General features: G+C 41.7%; 1 protein-coding gene and 1 non-coding gene across 3 annotated transcripts in view; both read left to right on the top strand.

Annotated features, from left to right (window-relative positions):
* The first annotated feature begins 10,670 nt into the window (after window positions 1–10,670).
* The window catches only part of LRRN2 (leucine rich repeat neuronal 2), a 58,408-nt gene continuing 42,646 nt past the window's right edge, over window positions 10,671–26,432 (top strand). Inside the window, exons 1-2 of one of the 2 annotated variants that reach the window (XR_010792570.1) lie at window positions 10,671–10,757; window positions 21,537–21,594. The gene's annotated coding sequence lies outside the window, so the exon portion shown is untranslated. Of the gene's footprint in view, window positions 10,758–21,536; window positions 21,595–26,432 lie in introns of those variants that run through there. The other variant, XM_066600150.1, reaches the window with a different exon arrangement.
* LOC136626818 (U6 spliceosomal RNA) lies at window positions 16,706–16,812 on the top strand. Its single transcript, XR_010792671.1, has one exon. It is a non-coding gene; the product is annotated as a U6 spliceosomal RNA (small nuclear RNA).

Raw genomic sequence — 26,432 nt, 5'->3', positions numbered from 1 at the left:
TAGAATTTTTTTTCAAACTCCTGCTTTCCCTTGGTATCGGCGGCTTGTTCACAATGTCAGTTACGGATGGGCCGCAAATCGGACTGCTTCTATTGACTTCAACAGAAGCCGTCTGTGCGGAAACCGCACTGAAATAGAGAATGCTGCAATTTGCACCCAAAGGTCTGCAAATGAAATATGAAATCCACGTGCTTTAATTCAGTTGCGGATGCCCATGTTTCTCTATGGGTGACTGAACTGCAGGTCATGCGCAATTCAAATCCACCAATGGTCATTGGACCTTAGTTGCACTCTGTTTGAGTCCACTGGTCCATCAGGTTTCCATTTTTTTATGGAAGAAACAGCCACACTGCTTTTTTCCCTATTCAAAATAATGGAAGCCTGACTGATCTTTCTTTTTTAACATTGAAGTCTATGTATGATGGATGCAAACAAAATGTATTCCGTTTGTGTCCGTTATCAATTGAGTTAAATGGATGAGTTTTTTTCTCAAGACGAATTTCATGTGTTTTTCTGCGCATATTTTTTACATTGCTTTTCAGGATGATTTTTTTGCATGTTTTTTTTCAGGTCTGATGTTTTGAATCTTTTTTATTCATTATTTTGATTCAAAAGGGTGTTGCAGTACTATTCATGAATCATGTATTGTTCCATTGCAAATCATCTTCCAGGACTCTGTATTCACACAACTCTCCCAGTGTGTTTATTCAGGAGAATAACAACAAAGTGAGTACGTATTTATTTCACTTTTGGAATATGTATGTTCTGATATTCCATTTTCATTGACTTAACCGAGTGCTTTTTTTTCTGCTTTTTACCCCTTAAGGATGCAGCCCTTTGGTTTTTCCTCCCTACTTTAAAAAAAATCATAACTAGTTTATTCATCAACATAACTGCTTGTTTTTTTGTATTTTTCAATGATACTATATAATGTACCATATAATGTACTAAAAACGTTTTAAGAATTGTAAGTGGAGTGAAAGGGGAAAAAAAGCACAATTCCACTATCTTTGCAGGGGGGGATGGCGGGTCTTGTTTCCTCGGCGTACACACTACAATAAAACTGGCCTGATAACTTTATTCTATGGGTCAGTACGATTACTACGATACCAAATGTATACAGTTTTCTTTTTGCTATATTACATTTAAAAAATAAAATATCTTTGGAAAAAGTTATTTTCTGCAGCCATCGTCTGACAGCTCTAACTTTTTAATTTTTTGTCAACGTAGTTGCGTGAAGGCTCTTTTTTGTGGGATATCCTGCAGTTTCTATTAGTACCACTTTAGAGTACATACAACCTTTTTAATAGCTTTTTCTCACATTCTTCCTTGGAGACAGGATGACCAAGAAAGTGCAATTCTGGCGTTATTTTTTCTGATGACGTTTACATGGGGGGACAATAATGTGATACTTTCATAGATCAGACTTTTATTGATGCAGCAATACCAAATATGTTTGTTCTTTTATTATAAATATGACAAAAGTTGTTTTTTTTTACTTTTAGTAACTAACTTTTTAAAAAATAATTAATACATTTTTTTTTTATTGATTTTAACTTTTTTTTTAAAAAAATCCCTAAAGGGGACATGAACTTGCGTTAATTTGATTGCTCCTGCAGTATGATGTAATACTACAGTAGTACATCATACCGCAACCTGACAGGCAATCTATCAAGCACAGGTATGGCATAATAGGCACTCTGTAATGGTAGCCCCGGAGGCTTTTAGAAAACCTCCGGCTGCTATGGCAACTGACCTGCACCCCGCGATCTCACTGTGGGGGGCCGTTCGGTACCCCTCTGATTGGAGCATTTAAATGCCTCTGTCGAATTGATGGCAGCATTTAAAGGGTTAACAGCCATGATCAGCTGGAGTGCTGATCGCAGCTCTTACGGGTGAATATCGGCTGTTAGAAACAGCTGGCACCCTTATTAAATGGAGAGTGATCGACTTCCGACCCACCTCCAAACAAACCCTGAACCTCCATGATGTAACTACACATCATGGAGCATTAAGGGGTTAAACAGATGGCTTCTGATGAAGGAACAACAGTAAGCCCACCACGTACCTGGGTGTGTACACTTGTAAGTAAATAATCTTATGGTGCTTTGGAATAATAGAAGGAAAATCAGGTTCTAAATTTTTTTTTTCTGTTTTTAGGATCCAATTACATCATTTGATGATGATTCTGACATGGATGCCCAGTTTACACCTAAGGAAGAGGAGGAACCTCAAGAAGAGCAATTGGTAAGTGGTATTTTGGGAAGAAGGGAGCTAGGGTGTGTATTTTTTATGACTGCATTTATTTACTTTGTGCTCATGTTATTCAGTCTGTATGGCAGTGCACATGAGCACAGCAGCAAGACAGCAGTGCAGGTGGGGAGGTAGAGTAAAATGTATGGTAAAAAAATATTTTATGTACAACTGATCGATGTAAAGAAAGGAATCACTTAGGACAGTGTTTCCCAACCACTCCTCAGGGATCCCCAACAGGTCACCTTTTCAGGATATCCTATAGTAAGAACACCTGTGGCAATGTCTGAGGGACAGACAATAATTACATCACCTGTGCAATACTGAGGAAATCCTGAAAACATGACCTGTTGGGGGTCCCTGAGGACTGGAGTTGGGGAACACTGACTTAGGAGACTCTTTTCTATTACATTCTCCTCGTGAGAGCAGAGCAAGTCATTTCAGAAGCACCACAGCAGCACGTTGGGGAGGGCATAGCGGTCAGAGCTATGTAAGTACTTATATTTTGCTGCAATCGTATACACATCTAAGAAAAAGATTAACATTGCTTAAACCTCTAGTGACTGTGCATAGATCTTTTTACATGTTTACAAAGGGGCCTTTTCACCTGCATATACGCCTTTTTACAACAGTGTAGTTTTAATCCTGAATAGCTCAGGGACATCAAAGACGAACTGCTACAAATATCACCATATGCTGGAGCTCCTAGGCTGGCTGACGAAGATAGACAGTGAGTTAAAATTTTTCTTTATCTATTTTTAGTTTTTCTTTTTCTTTTACAGAACATCAAGTTCTCAGGAATGTAAAGGTAATGCTCGAGAAGTTACTCCTAAACCCACTACTGCTATTGTCTATTACCCTAAGAGGGGCAGCCCAAGCTTCTTTTCGGGAGCTCTTAAGGCATCAGACATCTGTTAGGAAACTTTACTGGAGTTGGAAGAACACTTTAAGGTCCACAAGGGACTCCTTTCTGAGTTTAGACAAGGAGATTACTCATTTCATGTAGCAGTCGAATGGTAGGGCAGGACTGATGAATGACATTATGAGGTTCCTCTAAATTCCTGTTCCGTTGATGGATCAGATGACGTCTCAACAGATGCAGGAAAGCTATGTGACACTCAGCAACATGGTCTGGCCCATCCAGCACCGTCCCCCATCCCAAAAGCACCCACCTTCTGAATCCCAGCCACCAGTCCAAAGACAGATGCTCCCATATTTAGAACATCCACCCTACTACCAGCCACCATTCCCATCTCAGGAAAGTACCACAGACAGCAGCCACCATATTTTTCCCAAACTCTTCTGAGCGCGTCTGCCGTGTGGGGTGTTTATTGGTTAGGCCTTCTTTAGTAATTTGTCTGCCAGAGTGTCTGCGGAGTGACCCTTACCCCCTTCCTCCTCTGGAGTGCTCCCAATCCAGAACCCAGTGACATATAGATAATGTGGCCTGTAGGGCCGTATTCATCCTGTGTATCCTCCTCACCTCTGAGCTATAGCCTGTCACCGTTTAACCCCTTGAGTGGCACGCCCGGAAATTTTCCGGGACGAGCTCCACTGCTCATAGCAACATAGCCCGGAAGATTTCCGGGCTATGTATCACTATGGGAGCTGCAGAGCACACTGCCACAAGCTGTGACAGTGTGCTCTGCCTGCACAGTCCCACAGAGAGCAGTGCAAGGGCTTTGAAAAACCAGCAGAAGATATTGCCGACATGTCGGCAACCTCCTGCTTTGTTTACAAGTTGCCATAGAGACCATAGGCTTGTCAGAAGCAAGCCGATGGTCTCTGTGGCAGGGAGAGCTGGTTGTTAGCTGTCAGAGGACAGCTAGGTACCAGCTCTTACAGCAGAGATCAGAGAAAACCTCCGATCTCTGCTGTGTTAACCCCTTACATGCTGCAGTCTATGTGACTGCAGCATGTAAAGGATTGTCATTGCAGCATGTAAAGGGCTGTCACCATCGGACCCCCGGAATGTGATCAGGGGTCCTGATGGGTCCCTGTGGAAGTCCCCTAAAGGGACAAAAAAAAAAAAATTAAAAAAAAATAAAAAAAAAAAAAAAGTTAAAAAATTATTAAAAAAATTAAAAAACACTTGTCTCCCTTTACTTTGTAAAAAATCAAAAATACAAATCACACATGTGGTATCCATGTGCGTCGTAATGACCCAGAGAAGGAAGTTAATACATTATTTAACCCCTTAATGACATGGCCTCTTTTTTTTTTTCCCCATTTCTTTTTTTCCTCCCCCCTGTTTAAAAAATCACAACTTGTCCCGCTAAAAACAAGCCCTCATATGGCCATGTCAATGGAAAAATGAAAAAGTTATGGCTCTTGAGACGCAACTGCAAAATTAGTTGAAATTCAATGATTAGACCATTTTAAAAAACCTGCCCTGGTGTGCACGACAGGGTGGTAGGAAACCTGCCACTCAAGGGGTTAAAGCAAATTGTACCTGCAAAACCTGTTGTAAACAGTGTATTATTGCCAAGTAAAAGTTATAAAGGGCCTTAACCATTCATAGGGACCCGAGGTACTACACACAAGTCTCTGTGTTCATTTTCTCTGCCGCATAGAATACCGGTATGTGGGAACAGTGGCTTTACAAGGGATTTGTACTACTACTCCCCCTATCTCGTTTATTGGCATTCCCTATCATAGAGGTGTCGAAGCTAGCCTGCGATCCTGCTCTGGCCTTGGCTACGTGTTATTCCTCAGGCAGGCGCCAGAGCATGGTTAGTGCCACTGTGACGAGACAGCCCTTATCCCTCCTAGCTCTTTACGTTAGCCAGGTGCTCAGGGTCATTAAGCTTTTTTTGACATAAGGTGGCACAGGATCTGATCTGCTGTGCCAATAGAAATCAATGGGCTGCAAATTGAATCCTAGTGGGGCAATCCAAGATGGCGCCTATTATATGTTAATGCTCTCCTCTGTGACTCACTCCTGCCAAGTAACTCCCGCTAAAGTTGCTTGGTGCCAAAAAGACAATGCCCTGGCTTGGGCCAAAGTAGGGGGGGGGGGGAGGACTACCCCTACTTCATGGACTTGCTGGTGCCCATAGTGGGAGGAGCTAACTGCGGCTGCAGACTCCTGGGCCCAGAGCAATTTAGGCCAGGTGACTGTTAAGATGAATCCTGCTAAAAAACGAGTAGGCTGCGCTGAGTTCCTGTGGCTGCTGTAGAGCCAGGTCCTCGGAGGCTGCCAGGATACTGGGAGGAGGACCCGCAGATTACTAGGCTGCCTACTTTTCCAGCGCCTGAGGATATGGCAGACTATGTAAGGCCAATGGAGCAATGAAGTGACTGTTCAGGTCAGACCACCCGGTATGGATCTTGATTAACCACGGCAATGGAGTCATCCGGGAGTATATCTCAGAACTGTTATGACCATTTGTACTCATGTATGGAGACGCCAACTCCAGCCTGTGTACTTCCACAGAGACCACTAAGGAGACTGGTGTTCAATATGGACACTACATCTACTTCCTCTGCTACCAGCTCTGCAAGGATGGAGGATGATGAGTAGTCATTGTTGGGAGGTGCTGCAGCAGCTGCAGCTGATGATGACAGCAGGGAACAGCACTGGACAGAAGTTGGAAGGAAGCTGTTGCTACAGAACAACTTCCTTTTTCCCTCAAACTCTTTCCATAAAAGACAGTTTTGTTTTTTTCCTGTTTTTGCATAAGATTTTGATATCAGAGACTGCAACGTAATATTTTTCTTTCATGATTGAAGAAGTTTTCATGATAGTAATGCAATGTTTTAAAAATGTTCAAGTGTGTGCTGGAGGAAGTTAAAGTAAAAGCGTATTCAGTTTAATAAGTTTATTTGCCGGTGCTCTCTCTCTAAGGCCCCCTTCACACGGGCGACAAAGTCGTGCGATTTTGTAGCATTGCTACGATTCTACAAATCGCATGTATGAGAAGCCCGTGGTTTCCTATGGGCTCCTTCACACATGAGATGTTTTGTAGCATGCTACAAAACGACACACAAACCTCGCAGGTCCGGCGATATGCTCGCGACACGCTAGGTTTTGTAGCCCATGTTTCTCTATGGAGCCTTCCTTTCTGTTGCATCGCATCGCACGAAAACGCGGTTTGCATGCGATGCGATGCAACTTTGACAGTAGCAGATGCTACAAAGTCGCGTGATTTTGTAGCGTCACATGCGACTTTGTAGCACTACAAAATCGCAGTACTGCTGCGAGAAAATCGCAGCGATATCATACGGTGCAGCGATGCGATATCGCTGCGATTTTCTCGCAGCGATGCGGTGTCGCCCGTGTGAAGGAGGCCTAACAGTCATTTTTCATGCGTAACGTCATTTTATATATTCATGCATTATTCATATCTAGTATAATGTAATCAATTTAATGATAATTCATGCTACTGCAGTACAGTCACCATATGTTTGAGACTGTGTGTATGGAGTGATAGTTATATGTGTATGACTGGAGATCTCTCGTATACCCCTTAGTCCAGTTTTAAGTGCTTAAGCATGCCATTCAGTCTGTCTCAGTGGGCGGGGCTTAAGCTACTGACTGCTCCGATGATATTTTTGCTCTTCTATTTCCTGCCAGTCACCTTTTCATATTTTTGTGTATGGCAATAGTGTGTTTCTCCTCACAGTAAGAAAGAGTGACGTTCATTCCACTGATCTTACACTACTAGTCTTTGGAGGAAAGTGTTATGTAAGAGTCTCCATAGCAATACTAGTGCTCTTGGATTCTGTCCAGCCTAGATTTTTCTCTAATGTACTTGCAAGTCAATTCCTTTACACGGCTATCGTAAATAGAAGCCACACATAGAAATGACACTTACTTTAGTCAGCGTAGACTGGGGGTGGGTACATCCTTATACATAGGTGACCAAAAGTAGGAGTTGTGTTTACAGGTTTCACCTTGCACACTCTGTGACTGAACGGTGTGTTCTTAAAGGGGATGAAAGTCAGACACTCAAGATAGAACGTCTCCGGATGTATGCACTCTGTTTTAGAGGCGCCGGGGGTTGCTTTATTCTTAAGTAGGGGAAACTATAGTGGCCCAGAAGACCGTCCTGGTCCCCTCCATAAATGTCATATATGTGTTGTCCTATGTGGATGCACTGTGCAAACCTTGTCCTGTCATATCCAGTGCGTGTGTTGCACAGCTGGGGTGTTTGAGAGGTTAACTTTAATAAAATCATTGCATGCCTGTAAATGTATTAGTCTTGTTATGTGGTACAAGTGAAGCACCTTCAGCTGCCATGTAGGTGAAGATGGAGGAAGAGGAGCGATATCCTAAAGCCTTTGGAGTGTGGATATAAGAAGACTCAGTCCCTGCAACAGACAGAGAGTGTACTACCTACATTCTAAAACAGGTACCCGTTCATACTACAAGGCCTTTCCTGTGTGGCTGTCCATAGCTGAGATCACCGCACGGAGGTACTTTATTGTGACACCCATGTGTGAAGGCCTTCTATGTAAAGTAACAGGTTCTGTAACATGAACCATTCCTTGACACAGCTAAACAGGATTTTCTTGGCATTCTGCTATCAGAATGACTGAGCAATAGTTACTTACAGCATATCCTGTTTTCTTAGAACTAACAACGGAATGTAACATTGGAATGTAAAAGCACAAGTTAATGTTTAAACTAAGATAACATCTCTAACCGACAATATATGTTTATGTAAAAACAAGTTCGTCAGGCATAAAGCCCGCCATGCTTCATGATACTTTATAAAGCTGTAGTATATGTAGTAAAAGTAGATTGCTTTGCACATAGACCTGTCTGTGTCACTGCTTTCTCCTGGCTAGTCATACAAGCTATTTAAATTTGGAGTCCGACAGCATATGAAGGAAACCGTTGAATTTCCCTAATACACGTGTCTGCTGTGCGGGCTGTTTATTGGCTAGGCCTTCTTTAGTAATTTTTCTGCCAGAGTGTCTACAGAGTGACCCTTACCCCCTTCCTCCTCTGGAGTGCTCCCAATCCAGGACCCAGTGACACACAGATAGCATGGCCTGTAGGGCCGTATTCATCCTGTGTATCCTCCTGACCTCTAAGCTATAGCCTGTCACCGTTTAAAGCAAATTGTACCTGCATAACCTATTGTAAGAAGTTTATTATTACCAAGTAAAAGTTATACTGGGCCTTAACCATTCCTAGGGACCCGAGGTACTACACACAAGTCTCCGTGTTCATTTTCTCCGCAACATAGAATACCGGTGTGTGGGATTGGTGTACTACTTTTCCCCCCATCCAGTTTATTGTCATTCCCTATCATAGTGGTGTCGAAGCTGGCCTGCAATCCTGGTCTGGCCTTGGCTACGTGTCATCCCTCAGGGACCAAAGCCTGGTAAGTGCCATTGTAACGAGACAGCACTTATCCCTCCCAGCTCTTCACGTTAGCCAGGCGCACAGGGTCACCCCTCTGGGGTGTTGCACTAGCAGTAACCCATCTATTCACAAGGCCACTCCCAGTCCCACTTCATACCAATCCAATACAATCCTCCTCACAAATCTCATAGCCATCCAATCTCCCCTGTCACAGTCCACCGATCACTCCTTCACCTCTTACATCTTTCCCAATGCCTACACCTTCAACCCCCCAGAGCCATTTCTCAACTTTTCTCCCTCCAGACTCCCCAGCAAAGTACCAGACCGCAGCATTGTCCAGACTGCATGTCATCTTTCAGAGTGCCACAGAGAGAAGACCAGAAGACTCAGTGGTCAGTAATAAGGGCCAGACTGATATCTCCCTCCCCACCTGAATATAGGCAGCTGCCATAATCTCAAAACTGATTTGCCAAAAGGGCTGCTGAAAACAGGCAGACACATGGGAAAATAGTGCCTCGTTATGGTTATTCTTTTTTACAGGGACTATTCTTTCAGTTTTATAGGTGTGTATATAATTTGTTTTTCTAGTGTCCTGACTGAAAAAAATAAAAGACAAAAAAAGCATGTTTACTTGCTTTAACAAAATGTTTTATTAATGAGTTTCTGCTAAGATATAGTGTGGTGCTCCGTTTACCTTAGTATTCTAATAAAGTAATAACTTAATTCTGCTTGATAATCTGTACTGATCTGGCAGCTGCCCAGGTGATTTGGGAATCAGCCTTTGAATTGCTCCCCAGGTCACCTAAACAGTTGCCAGATGTGCACAGAAGGCCAAGCAGAATGTAGACCTGCCCTATAGGTTTTCTGTGAAAAAGGGAAAAAACAAAGAAACAAAGTTGATGTGTTAGCAATATTTCAGTGCCTTTGAAAAAAGTTTTAGCTTAAAAATATAAAAAGAAATACAATTTTTATTACAACCTAAAAACTACACAGAACATTAGCTTAACAGTACATTTAGCATGTAAATGAGATACAGTTACTATGGATGACAAAAAAAGTAATGTGGCAATGTGCAAATGTTCAAAACATGTTGTCTTGCCAATCTACTCACCTGCCATTGGACAAGAAAAATTCTGCAAAATTGCAGTGACATTGGACCACATTGGTCAATGCTTCACAAAGAACAGTCAGTTATTTGGTATATAATTGTAATAACATATAATATGGAATAATTATAATTATAAGAATATAATTGTAGAGAATACTGCGGTTCGTGCAGGTCGTGAGAACAGCGAGCTACACAAATACAATCTATTTAGGACACAGAGATCAAAAAACAGACATGGAATCAGATATCAGACATTACATCTGAAAGAGTTCAGACCAGACAAAATGGACAAATACTAAACAATGTACTAACACAACAAGGTAGATAGATATATCAATTAGTACGAGGTATTAGTCAGTATTTTGGCCAAAGTAATGAAGCTCACAAGCCCATGTCAAGGGTCCTTGTTATCTTGGGAGTCCCTACTCTAACAAGACAACAACGACCCTTTAGATGGGCTTTTGAGCTTCGTACTTGGGCCAAAATACTGACTAGTACCTCATACTAATACCTCAAAGCTTTTTTCTGGTACTGTATCCATGTAGTAAGTTTGGTTTTCTTATTGTATATATGCAGTATGCATCAGATCACTATTAAGACTTTAGACTGGTGTGGGACCCACAGTCTTTATAAAGCCCATGGCCCATAGTAGACTTCTGCTTCTGGTTAGGTTGCACATATTGTGGACATCAACTCAGGAGTCTGAGGAGGACATTGTTCAGGGGTGCCAGGAATGGAAAAGCCATAGAAGCGGTCTGCCTGCTGTCTGTTGGATTTGCAGGTATGTGTACAGCAGCACAACCTGGTCTGGGGACTGGGGTCTGATTATATATATATATATATATATATATATATATATTTTATTTAGTCTGTTTTGGCCTGTGGTCTGAGTACTTGGGTAAAATATGATCGTATTTGCTTTAATTTACTGAGTTCACTGAATGTGACTGTGTTGTGTATGCAGAGTTTATAGGCTACCCTACCCAATGCGTCAAAGGGATTCGTCATAGGAGGAGATCTGCCAGAATCTATTCTCACAGGAATGGGAGATTGTCACACCTTCAGACAGCAGCATACTTGGTAAGCACTAACAACTGTGGCCCTGTGTGTTGCAGTTGAAAATGTTAATGTTCACTTTAAGTCAATTGTTGCTTATTCAGTTGTATGTTTATTTTAGCATAGTTGATGACATGCAGAAAATATGGCATAGCTGCAGAGACCTATTTCACCGTGAGTTGTCCAAGAAGGTGAAGAGTGGCTCTGGTAGGCCAAAGAAAAGGCAGTACCTCTATACCCAGCAACTCACATTGCTTCATTATGTCTTGGAATTGCGAGCATGTATACTGTTTTTTTTATTATTTTAATATTTTTTTTCCCCACTGTCAAATATGACATTTCCCCAGATGCCATATTTGTATTTTTAAAAGACCGCATTCATCAGCATGTTGTAGCAATTTACCTCTTAAGGACCGAGCGCTGTAAATTTGCATAGCTAGAGCACCAACTTTTGGCAACTTTTTTTTTGCAAAAATGTATTTTTTACATGAATGGCAAACGCGTCATCTGAAGTGGCTGTTGTCTAAATTTCGTCTCATTTGGCACCCTCCAGATGCCTCAGAGTTGGGGAAATTTATTTTTGCTAAACCTGTACTTATATAATGGGGGAGATTTATAAAACCGTCTTTGTTGCCCTATAGCAATCAATCACTTTCAGCTTTCATTCCATATTCAGCTCTTGAAAAATGAAATCTGCTCTGTGATTGTTTGCTATGGATAACAAAGACAGTTTTCTTTTTAAACGGTCTTATTAATTTCTCCCAAAGTACTGAAAAACATATATAATTATCTGAGTGTGTTGTAACAGTAAAACGTTTTGAGATTTCGCATTTTTATATGGGTGTTTTGTATTTTTCCATTCATGTTTCACCATAAATAATGCAAAATTGTAATGGGACTTTTAATGATGTGTTGGCAACAATTATGTTGTTTTTTTCTTTATATTGTTGTATGTGTTGTCTGTGACAATAGGGCATTATTAAAATGTTAATGTAGTGGCCCAGCAGGTCTGACAGAACCCTCACCAGCACACTTGTCCTGTCACACCTGTCTATATGCCGTTCATGTATGTAGAAGGTGATGTCTGTAGGAGAGAACCTGTGTCTCCCCTTCTTCTCTAAGCCTAGAGCTTAACCCTGATGTCAGCTGGTCTGACAGTCAGGTTCAATTTCACTGGTGCAGAGTCCAAGGGCAGAAAAGCCACCTCACAAGTCCCTATGCAAGAGTGGGAGGAGTCCAGAAAGTGCGCGAAAGGAAGAGAGGTAATAAAAGAGTGTGACAGTGAGCAGTTAGGCAGACTCAGCCAGATGTAAGAGAGGAGAGGTTGCAGTTCAGTGGTGCCGGGGAGGAGGAGATACCCGTACGAGAGCAAGCCCGCAGTTTAGCATGCTTTTCTTCCAAGGTCAAGTGAGGTGTAAACCCGCTCCCTTGGCACCCCACAGCAGAGGAAAGAAGAACCTTTTTGAGATCCATCTTCTTCAAACAGTGAGTCATAGCTACCCGGTGAATTCAAAGCCAGGATTAGCTGTTCAGTCACTTGTCCCTCTGCTTCATATATACTCCACTAATCTAAATCAATCCTTTATCTAAAGCAGCTAGTGGGAAAATTGTCTTACAAATAAATCCAAAGGAAAAGAGAGAGTGTTTGAGTTGGGTCTAAATCAAGTTAATATCCCCGTATCCTGCATTGTGTTCAATTGTCTGCTTAATCCTGCATCTACATGCATCTGTTTTACGTGCTTTTTCCAGAGAATTGTAAATTCCATTTGTATTTCAACTTTCGAAGTTAGTAAATCTGTGCACTCCCAGATTTCTAAACTATTGCTGGACTTGACTATGTTATTTCTTCGGCATACCACCCCAAGAGTTCAGTCGGAGTGTTGGCGTCACCCTGACAAAACTAGGCCTCTGGCCATACATGCTTACTTACAGTAAGTTCTTTGGGGCCATTACATTAAGATTTTTACCTAAAAATCTTTATCTTCAATTTGGAATGCTGCAGCGGGCTACCAGCTATGTCTGACAGCTGTAGCATATGGATTGTCCTTATGTCCTGAAATCTGATCCATGCTGTTAAAGTAATTTAGGCAATACTCAAGAGGTATCGTAGCTTTATCAATCTGGTATCCATTAGAAACAGAGGAGGAACAGAAGCACTACAGCTAAGTGCTATTTCAATCTAAACCTAAGTGAGCATCTGAGCTGAGTGAGTGTGAGTGGCTGACATAACCGTACTATGCTGTAAGTGTATTGTGTCATAAGTGTAACTTGGGACTGTTGACTTTGGATTTGGGGACTTTGAAAGAGTCACTTGTATTTAATTACTGTTTATCTATTTGGATGTGGGGGTGAATGGTAGTGGGGGAGCAGGATGAGCAGGCAGCTAGCTGGGTGACAGTTAGAAGGAGGGGTAGGGGGAAGAGATCCAGGGAGGGTAGTACTGAACTGGCATACCTGAATAAGTTTGCAAAGTTCGCAGATGAGGGGGATGCTATTACCGGATTAGCACTGCTGCAACACCACATGGTCTCTGACCACCAGGGGGATGTCTGCTCCAGTAAGAAGAGGAATAGGAGCACAGGGCAGGATAGACAGGTCCTGGTAATGGGAGACTCATTTATAAGGGGGACAGTCAGGGTTATCTGCCACAAAGACCAGGGTTGTCAAACAGTGTGTTGTCTTCCTGGTGCTCGAGTTTGACACATTACGGATAGGGTTGACAAATCACTGGGAGGGGCTGGTGAGGAACCAGCGGTCATGGTACACATTGGTACCAATCACAAAGTCAGAGGTAGGTGGAAGGTCCTTAAAATGATTTCAGGGAACTAGGGTGTAAGCTTAGTACAAGGACCTCCAAAGTAGTATTTTCTTAAATACAACATGTATCACGTGCCACACCAGAAAGGCAGCAGGAGATTAGGGAGGTAAACAAGTAGCTCCACAGTTGGTGCAGGAAGGAGGGGTTTGGGTTCCTGGGGAACTGGGCTTTCTTTGCTGTTGGCTACAGGCTCTACCATAGGGATTGGCTGCATCTCAATGGGGAGGGTATGTTTGTACTACAAGATGGCTAGAAAGTGGGAGGGCAACGAGATGGATATGGGAAAAGATAGTGTAGACAGTGACTTAGGACTAAGTAATGGAAATGGAGGCGGAGCAGTGGGAGTGGTTAGTACAGTTAGAACTGGCAGAACAGTTAGTAGGGATACACGTAATATAAAAAAAAAGCCAAAAGCTTCTAAACGTCTAATGCTGACCAATAAAGTAGACAAACTAGAAGTAATAATGGCTGAGGAAAACTATGACCTAGTGGGAATAACGGAGACCTGGTTGGATGAAAGCTGTGACTGGGTGGTGAATTTACAGGGTTACAGTCTGTTCAGAAGAGATTGTAAAAAACATAAAGGGAGAGGGGGTTTGTCTTGATGTAAAATCCTGTTTAAAGCCCAAATTACAGGAAGATATATGGGAGGGAGATGAACATGTAGAGTCTCTATGAGTGGAAATACATGTAGGGAAAAAAACAATAAAATCCTCATAGGGGTTTTCTACAGACCACCAAATATAACAGAAGCCACTGAATATCTATTATTGAAGCAAATACATGAAGCAGCAAATCACAATAAGGTAAATATTATGGGAGACGTTAACTATCTGGATATAAACTGGGAAGCTGAAACCTGCGGATCTAACAAAGGTAACAACTTTCTGTCAATTACTAAAGATAATTACCTTACCCAACTTCTACAGGACCCAACTAGAGAGATGGCAATTTTGGATTTGATATTGACTAACAGACCAGACAGAATAACTGGTTAGGGGCACCTAGAAAAAGTGACTATAATATAATACATTTCAATTTGCCCTTAAAGAGAGAGTTTTATAGGGCAGCTAAGAAAATACTAAACCTCAGGAAAGCAGAGTTCAATCAGCTTAGTGATGCCCTTAACCATAATGATTGGAATAATGTCCTAAAAAATAAGAGTACAAACAATATATGCGAAACGTTTAAAAACATCCTAATTACTTACTGTGAGCGGTTCGTACCTTACAGGAGTAAAAGACTTAGTAATAGGAGAAAAACAATGTGACTCAATACAGATGTAAAGAGGGCAATAAACAGCAAAAAGAAAGTGTTTAAACTACTAAAACAAGAAGGCAACGAAGAAGCACTGAAAACCTATAAGAAAAGAAAGAAATTATGTAAAAATCTGATAAAAACAGCAAAGATGGAGACAGAGAGACTTAATGTCAAAGATAGTAAAACTAATCCTAAACTGTTCTTTAACTGTATAAATAGTAAAAAGATTCATGCAGAAAGTGTTGGCCCTTTAATAAATAATGTAGGAGAAATTGTAGAGGCTGATGAGGAGAAAACAAATCTGGTAAATAGTTTTTTTCCCCAGTGTATTTATATTGGAAAATGAAATGTCAGATGAGATGTAGAATGGTAATGTAAACTTTCCACTAAATGTCACCAGTCTAAGGGCTCCTTCCCACGGACGGATTTCCGCCGCGTAATTCGCGGCAGAAATCCGCTGCGTTGCCCGCAGCTATTAGGTTCTATTCCGCACCATGAAATCACCCGACCTCACCCGCGGCATGCTGTATTTCCCACGGGTGTACGCGCGGACGGCTTCCATTGCAGTCAATTAAAGCCGTCTGTCACGCTATCTTCCGCTGTAGCACAGCGGAAGATAGCGTGAAACCGCTTCCCCGCCTACCGCCGCTGCGTCATATGACACGGCCGGCCGCGTCATGTGATGCGGTGGGCGTCTCATGTGATGCGGTGGGCGTGTCATGTGACGTGGCCGGCGTGTCACATGACGCTGCGGCGCGTCACACCGAAGTGTCATGCGGGAGCGAGGATGCCGGTTCCACAGGTAAGTTTCGGGGTCTCTGGGGGGGGCCCCGTGACGGTCTTCGCCGTGGAATTCCACGGCGGATCCCGTCACGGCCGTGTGCAGCTGGCCTAACCCAGGAAGAAGTGCAGAGCCATCTTAAAAAGATTAAAATAGACAAATCTCCATGGCATACATCTTGGGTTATAAGGGAATTAAGTAATGTGACACACAGACCCTTGTTTCTTATATTTAAGGATGATATATTGACAGGGTCTGTTCCACTGGACTGGTGCATAGCCAATATAGTACAGATATTCACAAAGGGGTTAAAAATCTAACCTGGAAATTACAGGCCAGTAAGTATTACTTTTATTGTGGGAAAAATATTTGAAGGGTTTGTAAGAGATGCTATCCTGGAGGACCTTAAGGAAAATAGTTGTATAACTATCAGCATGGGTTCGCTTCTGTCAAACCAACCTGATCAGCTTCTACGAGGAGGTAAGTTCTAGACTGGACTGCAGAGAGTCACTGGATCTTGTATGTCTGGACTTTTCCAAAGTGTTTGATACTGTGCCGTATAAAAGGTTGGTATATCAAATGAGAACGCTTGGTCTGGGCGAGAATTTGTGTAAGCGGGTAAGTAACTGGCTAAGTGATAGAAAGCAGAGGGTGGCTATAAATGGTACATACTCTGATTGGTTCACCATTACTAGAGTGGAACCACAGGGGTTGATTTGGGGCTCTATACTTTTAAATATATTTATTAATGACCTGGTAGAAGGACTGCACAGTAAAATATCAAGATTTGCCGATGACACAAAACTATGCAAGGAAATGAACACAAGACAGGATGCAAGGCAGTTGCAAGAGGATCTGCATAAGTTGGGGGCTGGGGCAAAAAAGTGGAAAATGAGGTTTAACACTGATTTACTTACTAAAGTTACTGTATGTACATGGGCAAAGGAAATACATATCAACATTACAAACTAAATGGGAAACCACTGGCAAACACTGATATGGAAAAGGACATGGGGATTTTAGTTAACTGTAAGCTGAACTGGAGCAACTGGTGTCAGACAGCTGCTGCAAAGGAAAATAGGATCATGGGGTACATCAAAAGAGATCTAGGTGGTGCTCGCTTCGGCAGCACATCTACTAAAATTGGAATGATACACAGACGATTAGCATGGCCCTTGCACGAGGCTGACACACAAAATTGTGAAATGTTCTTTATTTTTTTGTTCTTCTCCCACGACCTTCCATCCCATGCCTCCCCCCCCCCCCCCCTCCTCAGTTTCACAAAACTATGTTAAAAGAACCTTTAGGACTCTTCCACACTTGCGCTTCTCTTGCGTGTTTTTTTCACGCAAATGTCAATGGGACTTTCTAATGTTAAAAAAATGCATTGCAAAAAAATACAAGTTTGTGCTTTGCGATTTTTGTCCTATGCGTTTTTTACTCTAGAAAGTCCCAATGACATTTGTGTTAAAAAAACCGCAGTGATATTGCGTGAAAAGAAACGCAAGTGTGGAAGAGCCTTTATTCTTACATCAAACGGCACTAGTTCATCCTGTTGGAAACTAGGAAGTTTATATGCATTATTAGATATTGGATAATTTTGACAAATCTCTAACAAAGTGCAATATCTGTTGATTTGTCACTTGTACAATGTTTCTTCTGAATAAATATTGAAATTAAATGAAGTCTAGGGGAACATCACAAGAACATTGTTCTTCTTCTTTACAAGTCACTGGTCAGACCACACATGGAATATTGTGGACAGTTCTGGGCACCAGTACTCAAGAGGGATATATCAGAGCTTGAGTGGGTACAAAGGCGGGCAACTAAACTAATTAGTGAAATGGGCAAACTACAATACCCAGAGAGGTTATCAAAAATGGGATTATTTAATTTAGAAAAAAGACGGCTGAGGAGTGACCTAATAACTATGTATAATATATCAGAGAACAATACAGAAATCTTTCCCCTGATTTATTTATACCCAGGACTGTGACAGTAACAAGGGGGCACTCTAATAACCATTGTGTTTCCCCAAAATAAGACACTATCTTATATTAATTTTTGGCCCAAAAGAGGCACTAAGGCTTATTTTCAGGGAATGTCTTATTTTACTTACCCAGCAAGCTCAGCCAAGGTTCTTCCTGCTGCTCTCCAGAGCCCTCACGTGGTTCCCGCAGTCCTTGGTCGCCCACTCGGGATCACTTTCTGGTTACAGGATTCATAAATCCCACCTCCACAAAGTGATGGCTGTGATTGGTTCTTTGAGCGCTGCCAGATTGGCTGAGCTCAACCAATTCATAAATCCTGCATCAAAGCGTTGGCTGAGATTGGCTGAGTAGTGCTGCTCAGCCAATCAATGCAGCGCTTGAAGAACACATCACAGTCATCGCATTGTGGAGGCGAGATTTATGATTTGAGTAAGCAGCGGCTCAGCCAATTTGTACATCCCACCTCGTTGAAGCAATGGCTGTGATTGGTTCTTCGAGTGCTGCTCACTAAACAATGCAGCGCTCGACAAACCAATCCCAGCCATCACTTCGTGGAGGTGGGATTTATGAATCCCGTAACCAGGAATTGATCCTGTGTTTGCAGCCGAGGACTGCAGGAACGGCACCAGGTCTCTGGAGTGCAGAGGGTAGGACCTAGACCGAACGTGTTAGGTAATGTATTCCTATTTTTTAATGTAATATAGCTAGAGCTTATTTCTGGGATAGGCGTTATATTTTAAGCCTCTGCGAAAATCCTAAAACATCAGGATAGGGCTTTTTTTTCAGGATAGTTCTTATTTTTGGGAAGCACTGTATGTATAAATATATCAGGGGACAATTCAGAGATCTCTCCCATCACCTATTTATATCTAGGACTGTGACTGTAATAAGAGGCACCCTCTACGTCTAGAGGAAAGAAGGTTTCTGCACCGACATAGAAGTTGTTTTTTTACTACAAAAGCAGTGAGACTATGGAACTCTCTCCTAAGGACATGGCGATGGCAAATTCAATAAAAGAATTTAAGAGGAGCTTAGATAGCATATTACATGTTATAATCATTAATAACTTCAAAAGGGTCGAAGATCCAGGGATTATTCTGATTTCCAGATTGAAATCAGGAAGGAATTTTTTCCTTAAATGGGAAAATTGGCTTCTACCTCATGTTTTTTTTATTAGCCTTCCTCTGTATCAACATTGGGGGGTAATAGGCTAAACTATATGGACATATGTCTTTTTGTCAGCCTTACATACTATGTTACTATGTATGCCTTGCCTAATTATTAGTTGATGCATCAGAGAAGAAAGTGAGAAATACTCATGTGATGTTTCCAAGCTCTTCTGGTTTATCATTGCAATGCAATAGACAACCCCCACAAAATCAACAAGTCAACAATTTAAAGTCTACAGCATGTGTGAGACTTCTCTCTTAGTAAAACATTACAAAGGTTGATTATGACAAAGCTGCGTGTTTAGTGTCTGGGACCCTGTTAGTAAAATTTCACTACAATGTTTCTTTTGCACTCGTACTTCTTGCTATGCACATGGCAGAAATATTATGGAATCGACACTACTGCATAAAATATATTTTGTACACGTTTTCATAAAATGCCATGATTTTGAACATGGCATTTTACCATGATTTTGAGTGGCGTTTTTGAACGCATGTCACAGCATTTGATAGTGGTTTTTAACGGAACCCATCATTGTGATTGGCGATGAGGTGTGTTAAAAAATAGAACAGACAGCGCTCGAAAATCACATTAAAAATGCCACGTTTAAGCGCAGGTCTGTGAGGTGCCATTAAAATCAATGGGAGCATTTTAGCGTGATTAGTGCGGCGTTCAGAACACCGCGCAAATGCCATAAAAAGTGTCCAACATCCATCACATACATGTAGACGTTTTTAAAACAGTGAACAATTTATAAATGTCAATATGAGTGTCTTGTGTAATATTTTGTGAAATGTACAGGGAAGGGGAGGTGTAATGTAACACAGACCAAACAGTGCAGAAAATGATTTTTTCAGAATTTCTCAAAACGAAGACAAAATAATACACTCAGAAATAAAATATGAACATAAATTATCTGCTTCTCTGACTTCTTTTCTGCTGGCATGAGACAGTTCTCTCAGAGGACAGACAATAGTCTTTATACATGCCCCTGACTTGAAGCCTTGATGATCCAGCTTGTTTGCGGAAACTGATCCATCCTCAGCAGTGATGTAGGCAGCTTTTCTTCTACATCCAAGGCATAGTCATAAATGCATGTATAGTTATGTAGGATAAAACACACTTTGATGATGGTATTAGATTCATCCATCTGTATAGTGCTCTCCAAAAATTTGGTATTGACTTACCAAGATGCCAAACACACATTCCACAAACCTTTGGGCCCTAATGAGCTTACAATTAAAAATGCACTTCCTGTCAAGGGCCTTCATGAAAATAACCATATGACCTTTATAGTGAGGGTGAATCCCTCATCAGCCACCATCACAGATGGGGCAGGTGGACAAGATGATCTGGGCAGTATCAGGGGTTCAGGACTCCAAGTTAGTTGTGATGAAGGCACTGATCAGTTCTGGAAACCCTGAATATGTGAGCATCAGCAATGCTCTAATAAGACCTAATACCTACAATTATAAAGTTGTAGTAACTATCAGCTAAGGCCAACAGCACTGTAGAAAAAATTGTTTGTAATTGTAGAATCGGGACCCTGAGTGTGGCAACTTCTTCACACGGATGTGCACACTGGAAAGAAAGCTATCAGCTATGTCCAGCCATTACTGCTTTGTCGGCTCTGGTATCACCGATTGCTTCAGGCAGTCCCAAATAGCATCACAGGTTGCCCACACAATTTTCCCAATCAACTTCCCCAGCAGGAACTCAAAATGCAAGGAAGAAAATGTTAACTCAGCTGAAAGGAACCTAAAAGCAACAAAATATGTAATTAGACATTTACAGTAGTAATCAAAATTATTCAGTCTTCATTGCAAATTAGATATATTTGCCAAATGTACAGACTTTCAGCTCAAGCAAAAACTATTTAAATAGTTCAACACAACTAGTAAAACCACGTTTATTGACTTTTGCAGTCTCAAAATTATTCAACCTCTTCATGACCAGCATCTTTAATACTTAGTAGAGTACCTTATGTTGTGATGACCTCTGGCAAATGTGAAGTACAGCTAACACCAGCTTCTGACAACAATCCTGAGGAATTGTACCCTGTTCCTCATGGACAGTAGCCTCTAGTTAACCAATATTCATAGATTTGTGTGATGCAACCTCCTTCTGCAAACCCCACCAAAGATTTTCTATTGGGTTCAAGTCAGGTGTTGTGACAGCCACTCCATAGTCTTCAAGGTTTACGTCTGAAACCAAGCTTTGGTGGACATTAAAATATGCTTGGGATTATTGTCCTATTGGAAGGTTCAATGACAGCCAAGCTTCAGCTTCGTTTCAGAAGGCAGGCGTGTTCGCCTGGGATTTCCTGATCTTTCATTGAACCTACAAAGCTGTAGCTAGTCCAGGTATTTGATGTGTTTTATCTCAAACACAACTGAAGTAGTAATGAAACCCTTGAAGGCCTAAAGTTGCTTATGCAACATAATGACAAATGTGCTGATTATGTTTTTGTATGCTTTATATATCTAATTTGACAATTTAGTTGATCACGTCTAATTAAAATCATTTTGTAATAAATAGCAGTAATGTAGAATGTAGACTGTCTAATACTGACTACAGCGGACAATTAGTCTGTTACCTAGCCCTGCACTTTTTAATGAGTTATATATGCTGCCAGTACCTAGGAAAGCTGTAGGATGATGAAGGGGAGCATCTCTGTCACCTTGTCAGAGCACTTCTGTCTTTAAACACTGTCTCTGCATTGATTAACTGACTGCTCAGAGCTCTTCTACAGCCCAGCTACTAATTGTCTCATTTTCTTTTAGGAAGGGATCACAGCTTCTTAAACAGCAGTCTGACAGCTGATAGTAAGGACAAGAAGAGGTTGGTTGGCATTCTTATCGAAAGCTGTAAATAATGGATATATTTGCTTAGGGAAATTGTGCAGCTGGGAAGATTTTATTCTGAAAGAGTTCCCAGACGAGCAGAACTGTTAATGTACCGTGAAGAAAATACATTTTTACTGGATCAAATGTTCTGTACCCCGCACAGGAAATTATTCCTGGAAGCTGGCAAACCACCTACCTGTTTGTTGAGACACCTTTTGCCAGGACAGCTTGAGGCTTAAAAGTCTCCTGAGAAGAATTGAATAAGAAATATACTGATTAACTTATTGGCATCGTTAAGCCCTGAGTTATTTGCTTGGTGCCACAGGGAATGGAGGGTCAACAAGTGCCACTTTGAGTTGCATCTACCGTATGTCCTTAGCTACTGCGTTTAATGTGACAATGTTAAAGGTCGTACATCTAATGCTGCTTTCACACCTGTGTTCGGGTCAGTTCAGGGTTTCCACCTCTCTGCTCTGTTTTTGGAGAAGAGAAACTGAAATAAAATGGATCCATGTCTATAGGAGCTATACCCCTGATGACGCCAGAGTTCTGGGGAAATTAGTTGGGGGAGCTGTTTTTTCTTAGCACAGAGCCTCATATATTTAATCCTGCAAAAGCTCATTTCAGACTAAGGGCTCGGTCAGCTCTCCCTGCTATGGGGAAATCCCCTATAGCTCTGATCTCTCTCTCTTCTATGGGTAAATCCCCCATAGCTCTGTTCTCTCTTCCTGCTCTGGCGACCAATTTTATCTCTGCCTGCTCTGGGGACCCCCGAGGGATATCCCTATAGTGCTCTCTGCATGCGGCAGATGTGTTCTTCATTGCCACGGGGACACGGCAGCGGTGGACAGGTAAATATATATATATTTTTTTTACACTAAATTTCTTGTTTTTCATAGAAGGGCTTATATGTAAAGCCCTTCCCTGAAAAACAATTCAGGGGTGCCGGCAGACCATTGCCTTCAATAGAGCTGCCGGAAGCAGCCACGGCTCCATTGAAAGCAATGCACAGACCTGCATTCACATGTGTTTGTGCACGTACATGGGTGCGCACTTATGTGCGCACCTATGTACACACACGCTTGTGTGAAGCGACCCTAAGGGGAACTAACTGAGTGTTTTGGCTTATGGCAAAGGCTGTGGTGGTATTGGCTGGAATCGGCACATGTGACGGGGGCGGAGCTTCGCGATGACGTGTACAAGGGGGCGGAGCCAAAATGCCGGTGATGCTGAGCCCAGCCGAATGGAGAAGATAGATCTGCGCAAGCGCGTCTAAAAAAGCAAGAAGACACCGAAGTTAGACGGAGCCATGGCAACGGGGACGCCAGCAACGGAGCAGGTAAGTGAATAACTTCTGTATGGCTCATATTTAATGCACGATGTATATTACAAAGTGCATTAATATGGCCATACAGAAGTGCTTAACCCCACTTGCTTTCGCGAGACAACCCCTTTAATTCCCCCAATAGCACAGGGAAGATCAGTTGAGTTGAATTTACTTTCTGAGAGAAAACAGATACAAAATAGGAATTTAAAAGTTCAGCCTTCTCACCATCATTTTTAACCAATTCACCATTTTTATACTGAAAATATTCTATAGCATCTTTGACTTTTCTTTTGCTTTTGACATACCTCCCAAATCCCTTTTTATTGCTTTTAGCCTCTGTTGCAAGCCTCTATTGATTTTAGCCTCAGCTTTTCTGACACTTTCCCTACATCTTGTTATTTGTATAGTGCCAACTTATTCCGCAGCGCTTTCAGGTAATTTATTTATTACCCCTCTCCAAGTTGGATACTCATTTTACTGACCTCGGAAGGTTGGAAGGCTGAGTCAACCTTGAGCTGGCTACCTGAACCACATAGGAATTGAAATTGCAACCTTCAGGCCATGAGCAAGAGCTTAGAACTGCATTTCTGTTGCCTAAACACTCTGCACCCTATATTCTTCTTTAGATATGCCCCACCCCCTCCCTTTTTCTTTGGTAAATAAATTTTTCTTACTTTTAGGCCTCATTCACATGAGGGAATTTGCACAGCTAAAAAACATGTGCAAAAAACATTGCGATTATTAGAACCAATAGTTTCCTATGGAAACATTCAGACAAAGGGATTTTAGCTTTGCAAAAACAAAACGCAACTAAAAAAATAGTACATCAATGACTGTAATTCAGCAACTGAAATTCCCTGCTGTGCAAAGAGATAGGTCTTGACCAGGAGTGGGTATTCTTGTATCTTGACGCCACCGGAAGCTAGGGGTGTGATAGCTGTTCAATGCAGGAATGGCCCTGTCACACCCCTAGCTCCCGAATGGCGGATTGCTAAAGGTCCTTAAAGGTCCTAACAGCGTCTGCAGTGAGTGTAGCCTGTGCTGAATGGTTAGGGTGAGAGGTAGTTTATGCAGTTAGGTTTACATTATTACCTCTACATGCTTCCATGTTACACCTGTAACATGGAAGCATGTAGAGGTAAAAATTTAAACCTAACTGCATAAACCACCTAGACCTCCACACCTGCTGGAGTCCCGCGGAAGCACCGAACTAAGGTGAAGGAGGGGCCCGCAAATGAAGGCTGACACTGTGGAACAGCAAAGTGCTGGGAAGACTGGCCCCAAACCCGGCACCAGAGGATGAGGGGTACACAGGGGCACAGACAGCATATAGGAGTAGCCACAGAACAAGGGGGGCACTTTGCCATTGTTTAGCTAAAGCTGCTAAACAATGGCATTGGTAGGGAAAGGGAGCTTGTGAAACAATGACAGAGAGAGGGGGAGTCAGCTTAGCAGCAGGGAGTACTGATAAATAATGCCAGATGGGTGTATGTAGTGAGTTGAAAGTTTTGTGCTGCCCAGACAAAATAAAAATCTCTCTCAGCAGAGCATTTTTTCTGCAACACGCCGCTCTCAATCATGTTAATGGGCAATTTTCATGCTAATGATGCTCTCAGGACTTGATTGCAGAAAATCTTCCATTCATGCGATTTTACAGCGATTTTTTTTCATGGCTATCTTCTGTGCGATTTTCACGCCTATGCAAACGAACCCTTACCATGTATTTAAGTTCTGTGTTCATTCATCCTGGTCTATCTAAATGTTTTCCATAAACATACAGGACAAATTAACCCTTTAAGGACATGGCCCTTTTTTTTCCTCCACCTTTTAAACAATCATAGCTCTTTTATTTATTCATCACTGCCACTGTCTGAGTGCTTGTTTTTTGCGGGACGAGTTGGATTTTTTAATGGTACTATTTAATGTGCCATTTAAGGTACTGAAAAACATTTTAAAAAAATTTAAGTGGAGGGAATTGGAAAAAAAATGAAATTCCACCATTTTTCAGTGCGCCTTGTTTCTATGGCATACACACTGCAACAAAAATGACATCATACCTTTATTCTATAGGTCAGTACGATTACTATTATACCAAACTTATATGTTTTTTTTTGCTGTAGTACTTTTATTTTTTTTAAATTATATTTAATTTTTTTAAATTATTTTCTGTTGCCATCTTCTAACTTTTTATTTTTCTGTCAACATAGTTGTGCGAGGGCTCATTTTGTGCGAAACATCCTGTAGTTTCCTTTGGTACCATTTTTGAATACATACGACTTTTTGATTGCTTTTTATTACATTTTTTCTTGGAGACCAAAAACACAGAATTCTTTCTTGCCCATACGGCAACCCACGATCTCATCGCGTGGGGGTCATACAGGAGCCCCCGAATATCGGTCTGGGGATTTAAATGCCACTGTCAGAATTAACAGCAGCATTTAAAGGGTTAACAGCTCCAGTGAGCCATGCGGCATATCGGAGCTGTTGTGGGCAGCTGCCTGCTGTAAGAAACAGCCAGCAGCCGCAATGTATGGAGCGAGATCGCCCCATGATTTCCCTCCATACACAGACTTTTATGGAGGCCTTTGCTACATAAAATGCAAAAAAAAAGAGCAGGTCCTACTTTTTTCCACACATGCAAAACACGCTCCAGGGAACAAACCCAGTGGACTCAATGGGTTCTATTCTTTGTGTCTTTCACGCACAAACACAGTTGTGTGAAGCTGTGATTAGGTTCATGTTCGGGATGTTGAGCAGTCATGGAAGCGCCTCCATTCCAAATTGGTTAAACACATACATCACAGTGTGTTTGCCATGTGGCAAGGAGCTCCATCCTATATATAAATGCAGATCCTGTGCAGAAACAACTCACTGAGCTTATTAACTTCTTAGTGACAAGTCTATTTTGTGCCCCAAGGGCCAAGCAATTTTCATTGTCACTTTGCATGAGCCATAACTTGTTGACATAGCTGTATAAGGGCTTGTGTTTTTTCTCTGTTGGTACAAGCTGCATATTTTAATGGCACCACTGTAGGATACATATATTGTGTTGTATAACTTTCATTACATTTTTTTGGGGGGGGGCAGGGGGGGGGGAGGTGAAATAGAACACCACTCCCCCTTCCTCCTGAAATTCCGCCATTGTTTTTTGGTTCTGTTGTTACAGCATTCACCATTCAGTAAAAATAACATGAGAATCTTCTTATCTGGATCAGCATGGTTGCTGCGATACTGAGTTTATAGAGATTTTTACTACTTTTTCACAATAAAAACACATTCTTAAAGAGAATAATTGACTCAGCATCGATGCACTCTTAAAATCCGTGGCATTTTTATTTTTCTGGCAATAGATCTTTGTGAGGGCTTGTATTTTGTGGGATGAATTGTCGTTTTTATTGGTACTTTTTTAAAACTTCCGGATTGCTTTTTATTGCGGTTTTGGGTGGTGAACAAAAGAGAAATAGCAATTCTGGCGTTACTTTTTAAAATTATTTTAACAGCATACA

Source organism: Eleutherodactylus coqui, chromosome 4, assembly GCF_035609145.1.
Source record: "Eleutherodactylus coqui strain aEleCoq1 chromosome 4, aEleCoq1.hap1, whole genome shotgun sequence".
In the NCBI taxonomy this organism is placed as follows: domain Eukaryota; kingdom Metazoa; phylum Chordata; class Amphibia; order Anura; family Eleutherodactylidae; genus Eleutherodactylus; species Eleutherodactylus coqui.
The sequence above is the reverse complement of the archived record's forward strand: the minus strand, read 5'-3'. Positions and strand labels throughout refer to the sequence as shown.